Source organism: Diceros bicornis, chromosome 17 (genome assembly GCF_020826845.1).
Source record: "Diceros bicornis minor isolate mBicDic1 chromosome 17, mDicBic1.mat.cur, whole genome shotgun sequence".
In the NCBI taxonomy this organism is placed as follows: Eukaryota; Metazoa; Chordata; class Mammalia; order Perissodactyla; family Rhinocerotidae; genus Diceros; species Diceros bicornis.
In genome coordinates, this window is record NC_080756.1 from 40,235,907 (window position 1) to 40,244,786 (window position 8,880).

Sequence of the window (8,880 nt, forward strand, 5' to 3'; positions counted from 1 at the left end):
GGCTCTGGTCTTCTAATAAGGCAGTAGTTCAACTGTCTCCACGACCTCATTCAGCCTTAGCCTTCCTGCCCCATTTCTCCATTCAAGACACCCCAATCATTGTTAGAAAAAACTTTATTTCCATGCGGTTTGTTGTGAAGAAAGACTAAAAGTACTGAAATTGTACTTTACAGAGAATTTCCTCTAGCAGATATTAACGTTCAATGTGTGGAGGTTGAACAATGAAAATATGTTATTAAATCGCATTAGACTCTATTAGTTCCCTCCAATCAGCTGATTAAAATGCCATCTTTTAAAACCTAGGTCTATGATGACACCCAGTGGCCAAAATGTTAACCACTGAGATTTTTTTAAATATATAAAGTATTTCCTCAGCATACAAGTAGTTAACATTGCATTTACTTTATCCTTAAAATTTGAGAGCAATTCAATAACAAAGCACGAAATAGTCCTGCATTAAGAATATCATCAATGAAATGTGGACAAACCAAAATTCTTGAGTGCTATTTTTCATAGTAGAACATTCCCAACCAGTTCAGGCAGACAAGAGCACCAAGTCATTAAAGCTGACATTTCTAACAAAAACTTTTAGACTTGAAGAAAGCGATTTGTATCAGTATATACAAACAAAAGACCAGACACAGGAGAATGTAGCAGAGACTAAGACTTCACAAGAGTCACACATGCCCCTTTAAATAATTAGGAAATAATTAACAATTCAAGTAACAGTAATGACTTTACCTAGTTCCCTTTACAAATTGGTATAGGACCTATTCTTCTGTATATTCATTCAGTTACTCACTCAAGAAATGCTTCCTGGTGTCCCAGATTGAGAAGCAGACTCTGAGAGGAAGATTACTGTCCAGGAGGTTTATGAGGGAGTGCTCTTGGGATCACTCTAGCAGAAGGGAAAGGAAAGGAGGAGGATTGGGCGGAGGGAGGAGATGGGCTGCTGTGCAGTCTCAACCAAGGCTTCAGCTGACCCCATAGGGAGCTCTGAAGCTAACATGGCCCCCAGTGTTGTCTCTTACTGGGGCAAGGAGACAGGACTTTTATCTTCTGTATCCATCCAGTCATTGGATGTGGGCTACCCCAGGAAGAGAATGACCTTGGATGAAGCAACCATCTTTCAGCTGAAGCAGTGCTGAGGAGGGCTGACAGCTGAGGCTTGTCTGCTGACAATACTCCCAGCAGTTGGGGGAATAAGTCCTCCTCCTCATGAGTGGTCTGCATGGCCCATCACATCATCCATCATACTGAAGCCATATGATGCCAACAAAACAGATAGACTTTCTGACCTTTTGGAACGTAAAGATACACATTAAACAAACGAATACCCAGATCAATACTCAGGGCTATGGAGGAAGAGTGAGCTTTAAGAAAATAAATAATGGATAAGGATGGGGTAAAGAGAGGAAGGCTAATGCTTGGCTCTCTACTGCTTTCCTCATCAGTGTAGAAGGGCAGAAAGGATGCAAAGGAGAACTATAACACTTGGACTGGGACGTGTTTACCTTTTTCTGTGGGCAGTTTGGAGTCACTGTAAGATTTTACAAAGGGAACAATGAGCACAAAGTAAACAATTAAGCTGGTAATAGAGTAGATTGGATTGGAAGGACATTGGACATTTCAAAGTCAACATAGAGATCAACCATTTTCTTTTAAAGGTCACCCCCAAATTGGTCCTAGATTTCTGGTCTCATTTCTCACCCTTTCCTTCTAGATCCTGGAGGTCTTGTACATAATGGACCTCTTCCATTTTCTGAACACAACATGTTAACCCCATTTCTCTGGGGTGAACCGATGAAAATTTCTGCAACCTTTAAGGCCCAGCTCAAAGTTTACCTCCTCCTGAAAAGTTTTTCCTGATTCAAGCCCTTTAAGGGCCTCTCTCTACCCTTATTCTTAGAATAAAGTAAAAATTCCTCACTGTAACTCACAAGACTCTGTATGACCTCGTCTCTGTTTATTTACCTCTCCAGACTCATCTCTCATCCCATGCCCCTAATCTCATTCCCCTAAATTTGTCTGCCAGCCTAGGTAGTGATCTTGCATCTTATTTATCTTTTTATCTTTGGGGGAATATCACAACGTCTTTAATATGATAGGTGCTTCATTGTTGAATTGAAAAAAAGTAAGTAGTTCTCATAGATAAAATTACTTATTGATAGCTGCTTTCCTTGAAAGAATCATAGAATCTAATCACGAGTATTTCCTTTCCAAGTTCATTGGTGTACTAAGAAATTTAGAAGAGCTCTGCACTATAATTTTGTAGCCAATCATCCCTAGAGCCCCAAATGCCTACATTTACCATAAATATAGCATATATTTCTTCTATGTGAAGAATTTCTTCTAAGGTAAATATCACTATGTTTGCAACTGTAGAAGTAGAAGGGACCAGAGTGTAGTCTATTTGAAATCCCTCAGTTCATAGTCAAATAAACTAGCTTGTGGTTGTTAAATGATTTGAAAAATGTAACTTTGTGACAAGTTGAAGCTAGAATCCAAATGTCTTAATTGCTAAATCAATAATAATAATAATATCATCATCATCAACATTTAGAGGCACTAAATTAGCCAGGTACTCCTCTAAATTTGCTACTTATATTATCTGATTTAATCTTCACAACCCTATTAGGTGATACTATTATTAGCTTCAATTAGAGTAAGGAAGCTAGGGCACAAAGAGATTAGCTAACTTGCCCAAAGTGCAAAATGCATAATAATTACAATAAAAACCCTCAAACAGATCTCTTTTTCCAGCTTCTCCAACTTCCAAACCCAGATATATTAACATATATAATGGATTAAAAATGGATATCCTTCCATTGGGAACTAGACTCTATCTCCTGACCCTTTGATCTGTGTTGGATGGTTAGTAACTTGCTTCACTTTTACTTTTTTTTTTTTTTGAGGAAGATTGGCCTTGAGCTAACATCTGTTGCTAATCCTCCTCTTTTTCTTTTTTCTTCCCAAAGCCCCAGTACATAGTTGTATATCTTAGTTGCAGGTCCTTCCAGTTCTTCAATGTGGGATGCTGCCTCAGTACAGCTTGACAAGCAGTGAGTAGGTCCATGCCCAGGATCCGAACCATTGAACCCTGGGCTGCCAAAGCAGAACACATGAACTTAACTGCTATGCCACTGGGCTGGCCCCAACTTGCTTTATTTTGACCAGTAGAACTGGGGCTGAACTAACATCGTGTGACTTCTAAGGAAGCCATCAAGAGGTGTTGGAGCATCCAATCTCACTTTCTTGCTGCTCTCAGGATGTCATGTTCAGAAGCCTAGGCTAGTCTCCTTAAAGTTGAAAGATCTCAAGAAGAGAAAGGCTCAAACAGCCAGCACATGAATAAAATTAACTTGGATCCTATAGCCATTGTAGCCACCAGCTGACTGCAACCACAAGAGAGAGCCTAGGTACGACCAGAATAACAATGCCGCTGAGCTCTGCTCAAATCACTGACCCATAGATTGGTGAGAAAATAAATGCTGGTTGTTTTAAGCAAACATATTTTGAAGTAGTCCATTATGTAGTAATAGATTTAGACTAGTACAGTGAATGATATTATCATTTGATTAGTGTTAGCACGGTCTTTCTTTTCCCATCTCTTTACTTTTAACTTTTACTAGTCTTTAAAGTAAATTTGTGGTAAACAGTATATAGTTGGGTCTAGGTTTTTAAATCTAACCACAATCTCTGTCTTTTAACTGGTGTGTTTAGACCATTCACATTTAAGGTGATTATTTCTATAGTTGGATTAAAATTTATCATCTTTTTAACTGTTTTCTATTCATTGTATTTGTTCAGTGTTTCTTTTTTTCCCTCTTTTTCTGACTTCTCTTGGTTTAATTGAGCATTTTGTATGAATGATTCCATTTTCCTTACTCTCTTGATGTATCATTTATATTTTTTTAAAAAACATTTTTAGTGGTTGCCCTAGGGTTTACAATTTACATTTTAAAATAATATAAATTCACCTTCAAATAACACTATACTGCTCTACTTTATTAGAGTTACTCCCAATTCATCCCCCTCATCCCTTATGACATTGCTGTCAATCATTTCCCTTATCTATATGCTATAATCACCCTGGATAGATAATCCAGACTGAAAATCAATAAGGCAACAGTGGACCTGAATAACTCTATAGACCAAATGGACCTAACAAACATATACAGAACATTCCATCCAACAACACCAGAATACACATTTTTCTCAAGTACATATGGAACATTCTCCAGAGAGGTCATAAATTGGGCCACAAAGCAAGCCTTAACAAATTTAAGAATATTGAAATCATACCAAGTATTTCTTCTGACCATGATGGTATGAAACTATAAATCAATAACAGGAGGGAAACTGGAAAATATGCAAATATGTGGAAATTAAAAAACACACTCCTGAGCAACTGAGTTAAAAAAGAAATCAAAAGGGAAATCAGAAAATATCTTGTGACAAACGAAAACAGAAATACAACATAACAAAACTTATGGGATGCAGCAAAAACAGTTCTAAAAGGGATGTTTATAGTGATAAATGCCTACATTAAGAAAAAAAGATCTCAAATAAACAACCTAACTTTACACTGCAAAAAATTAGAAAAAGAAGAACAAAGCCCAAAGTTAGCAGAAAAAAGGAAATAAATACTAGAGCAGAAATAAATCAAATAGAGGTTAGAAAGACAATAGAAAAAAATCAATGAAACTAAAAGTTAGTTTTTTGAAAACATAGACAAAATTGACAAACTTTGAACTAGACTAACCAAGAAAAAAAGAGAGAGGATGCAAATAAAAGTATATAAATAAAAAAGGAGACATTACAACTGACACCACAGAAATATAAAGGATTTAAGAAGCTACTATGAACAATTATATGCCAACAAATTGAATAACCTAGAAGAAATGGATAAATTCCTAGAAACATACATCCTACCAAGACTAGACTCTCAGGCTGCAATTGGTAAAGTATGTAGTTAAGTCCCTTCTAGGGAGACACTGTGAGATGGTGTTTTGGCTGCTCCCTCTGCACTGAGCCCTGGGAGAATAGCCGTGGTGTTTGCGTGCCTGTTAACAACTGCTTCTTTGTTTGCTGTAGTCTTTTAGGTCTTGTGTACACAAGCCTCACTGGCTTTCAGAGTTAGGTGTTTTGGTGGCCTGTCCCTTGGGTAGTTGTTGTAAAAGTTGGGGTGCTAAATGTGGGGTCCAAACCCTTCACTCCTCAGGGAGAAGCTGGGAGTTGGGAGTTCCCTCTTAATTGTATGGTGCTGTGCTGGGGGTGGGGTTTACGGCCATGTGTCTCAGCTTTTCCTACCAGCTTCAGTGCGAGTGTTTTCTCATTTGCCTGATGTGTAGGAGTTACTCAGTTTCTGGATTTCTTTCAAAGGGAATTGCTCCATGTGTAGCTGTACATTCAGTGTGTCTGTAAGAGGAGGGGAGTTCAGCAGTCTTCTATGTTATCATTTTGGTCAACCCCACATATCTGTGCTCCACTTAATAAGTGTTTATTTGACAAATTCATAACACATGGTAACAACCTAATTGTCCATCAATGGACGAATGGATAAAGAAAATGTAGTCTACATACCGACACACACACACACACACACACTCACATACACAATGGAATATTATTCAGCCATAAAAAGGAGGAAATCCTGCCAATTGTGACAATATGGATGAACCTTGAGGGCATTATACTAAGTGAAATAAGTCAGAGAAAGATAAATATCCTATGATCTCACTTACATGTGGATCCTAAAAAAACTGAATAAATAAACACAGAGAGTATACTGGTGGTTACCAGGGGCTAGGGGGTGGGAGAAATAGTTGATGGTGGTCAAAGGGTCCAAACTTCCAGTTACGAGATGAGCAAGTTCCTGGGACTGAATGTACAGCATGGTGACTATGGTTAACAATACTGTATTATATACTTGAAAGTTGCTGAGGGTAGATCTTAAATATTCTCACCACTGAAAGAAGGAAGGAAGGGAGGGAGAGAGGGAGAGAGGGAGAGAGGGAGAGAGAAAGAAAGAAAGAAAAAGAAAGGAAGGAAGGAAGAAGAAAGTGAGAAAGAAAGAGGAATGGTAACTATGTGACGTAATGGATGTGTTGACTAACATTATTGTGGTAATCATTTCGCAATGTACATGTATTTCAAATCATCATATTGTACACCTTAAACTTACACACTGTTATGTCAAATATATCTCAGTAAAGCTGGAAAAAACGAAATATAATAAAATGTAACATATGTAATTCCAATGTATAGAGAAAAAAGAAAATAAAATCCGCCAATATTTAAGTTCACCCATTCTTTCCTCAGCTATTTCAAGTCTACTGATGCACCAGTTGAAGGCATTCTTCATTTGTTACTGTGTCTGATTTCTAGCATTTCCTTCTGATTCTTTCTTATAGTTTCCATCTCTCTACTGACATTACCTATCCTCTTTCACGTTGTATACTTTTTCCATTACATCCCTTTACATATTAATCATAGCTATTTAAATTGCCTGTCTGATAAAACTAACATCTGTGTCACATCTGAGACTGGATCTGAGGATTGCTTCGTCTCTTCAGACTCTGCTTTTTCTTGCTTTTTGGTACGCTTTACAATTTTTGTTGTTGAAAGCCAGATAAGGTTATTGGGTAATAGTTACCAAGATAAATAGGTCTTCAGTGTGAAAATTTATGTTCATTTTGCTGGGAGTTGGGCTATATTTAATGTTTCTTGTAGCTATAGGTACCTGACACATTCCTTGTGTCCTTGTTTTTGGTGTTGGGACCTCCTTCTATATTGCTTCTCAGAAAAAGTCTGTGTCTTGTAGGCTTTTCAGCTGTAATCTACTGTTATGTCACTTGTTGGCGTGGTATAGGGTGTGGAAGAAAGGGAGCATTCTAAAATCTTCCAAGTCTCAGTCTTTCAGTGGGCTTGTCTTGGGAGTACAGCCTTCTCAAGTGTTTCTGTCTCTCCTCCAGGGGCATAGCTTTCTTCCCCCTGCTCCTACGGTCTTTCCTGCCTGCAGCATTCACAATCTGTTTCTTTGATGTCCTCCCCCCCACCCAGGGGAGACAGGAAGGCTAGAGCAGGCTGGAGTGGAGCAGAGTGCCCTTCTCCTGGTTGGGGTAAGTTTTTTTTTTTTGTGAGGAAGTTTGGCCCTGAGCTAACATCCGCCAATCCTCCTCTTTTTGCTGAGGAAGACTGGCCCTGGGCTAACATCCGTGCCCATCTTCCTCTACTTTACATGGGACGCCGCCACAGCATGGCTTGACAAGCAGGGTGTCAGTGTGCGCCAGGGACCTGAACCTGCAAACCCCGGGCCGCCGCAGCGGAGCGCGTGCAATGTAACAGCTTGCGCCACCGGCCGGCCCCTAGGGTAAGTTTTTAGTATTGCTTTCTGGGGAGACGTCCTTCCTACAGTAAGCGAGAAGGCCTTTGTTAGGGAGCAGGATCTGGGAACGTTTCACAATGGCTCTTCTCCTCCCACCAGGGCCATAGGGGGATTTTTCTTGGATCCTCATATCCATCCTGTGAGAACCTGCTGGCATTCCTGGGAGGAAAGTGTGCCCCACCCCCAACCCCCTTGACTGCGGCCTCCAGGAGTTTCTTACTCACAATAATCCCCTCAACCTCCAGCAATTCATCAAAACTATTAGTTAAATGTTCCTACTAGTTTGTCACCCAGCAGCTTTTGCTCCACGTAAGCAAGTATCAGGTGCCATTTTTCTCTAAATGTGCCAGTCTTTTCAGATTTTGGAGTGGTTGGTTGCCCTTCGACCTGTTCTCTGAGAGGTCCAAGAAAAGTCATTCATTTTGTTTGTCCAGTTTTTCTTGTTGGAAGGAAGGGCTTGACAACTTCTAAGTTCTTTACATGTCAGAGCTGAATATATACTTTCTTTCTTTTTTTTTTTTGGAGGAAGATTGGCCCTGTGCTAACATCTGTTGTCAATCTTCCTCTTTTTCTTTTTTTTCTCCCCAAAGCCCCAGTGCATAGTTGTGTATCATAGTTGTAGAGTTGTAGCTCTTCTATGTGGGATGTCGCCTCAGCATGGCCTGATGAGCGGTGAGCAGGTCTGTGCCCAGGATCTGAACCGGCAAACCCTGGGCCACTGAAGCAGAACCAGTGAACTTAACCACTGAGCCACCGGGCTGGCCCCCTGAACACGTATTTTCTTGATTAAGACTCCCTACTATTGGGAGAACAGGAAGTAGGAGTCACAGTGAGGACTGAATTGTTTCCTTGTTCTTAGTTTTGGGTCAGTGGAATGAAACAAAGACTCCAGTATCATCTATACTCATGTATAGTATTTACTTTGGGAGGTATTTTGGCAGGAGTATTTTGAGGAATGAATGATTCATGTGGTGATTAAATGTAGGACTTGAGAAGAATAGGCTAATAGAGGCATTGCTGGAAAATTACATAGAACAGCTTGATTAGGGTGGCAGGACCCACAAGAATCAGCAGGAACTGAGGCTGGAAATATTAGGTTGTGTCCAGAGTACATCTGGACCAGGGAATGTTTTATCACATTCTGTGGTCACCGTGGAGTCACTAAAAGATTTTGTAAAGGACAACACCAAACACATGACCAATTAATCTAGCAATACTAGTAGATAAACTGAAAGGACACTGGGCTGTAGCATGAAGCTCTGGTATCTGACTAGAGATGAAAAGGAGAAATTGAGGAAGGCTGTGATGTCTCAATGCTATAATCAGAATTTGAGAGGTGAAGTCCAGGAGTCTGGCTTATAACACAAAGAGTTCGAGACGCAATGAGAACTCACAACAGAGATTAGATTTCGGTCATTAGACTTCAGTCATCTGCATGGAGGCATAGCTGAAACTTTGCATAGAGATGTGGTCTCTGGAAAGAACAAGAA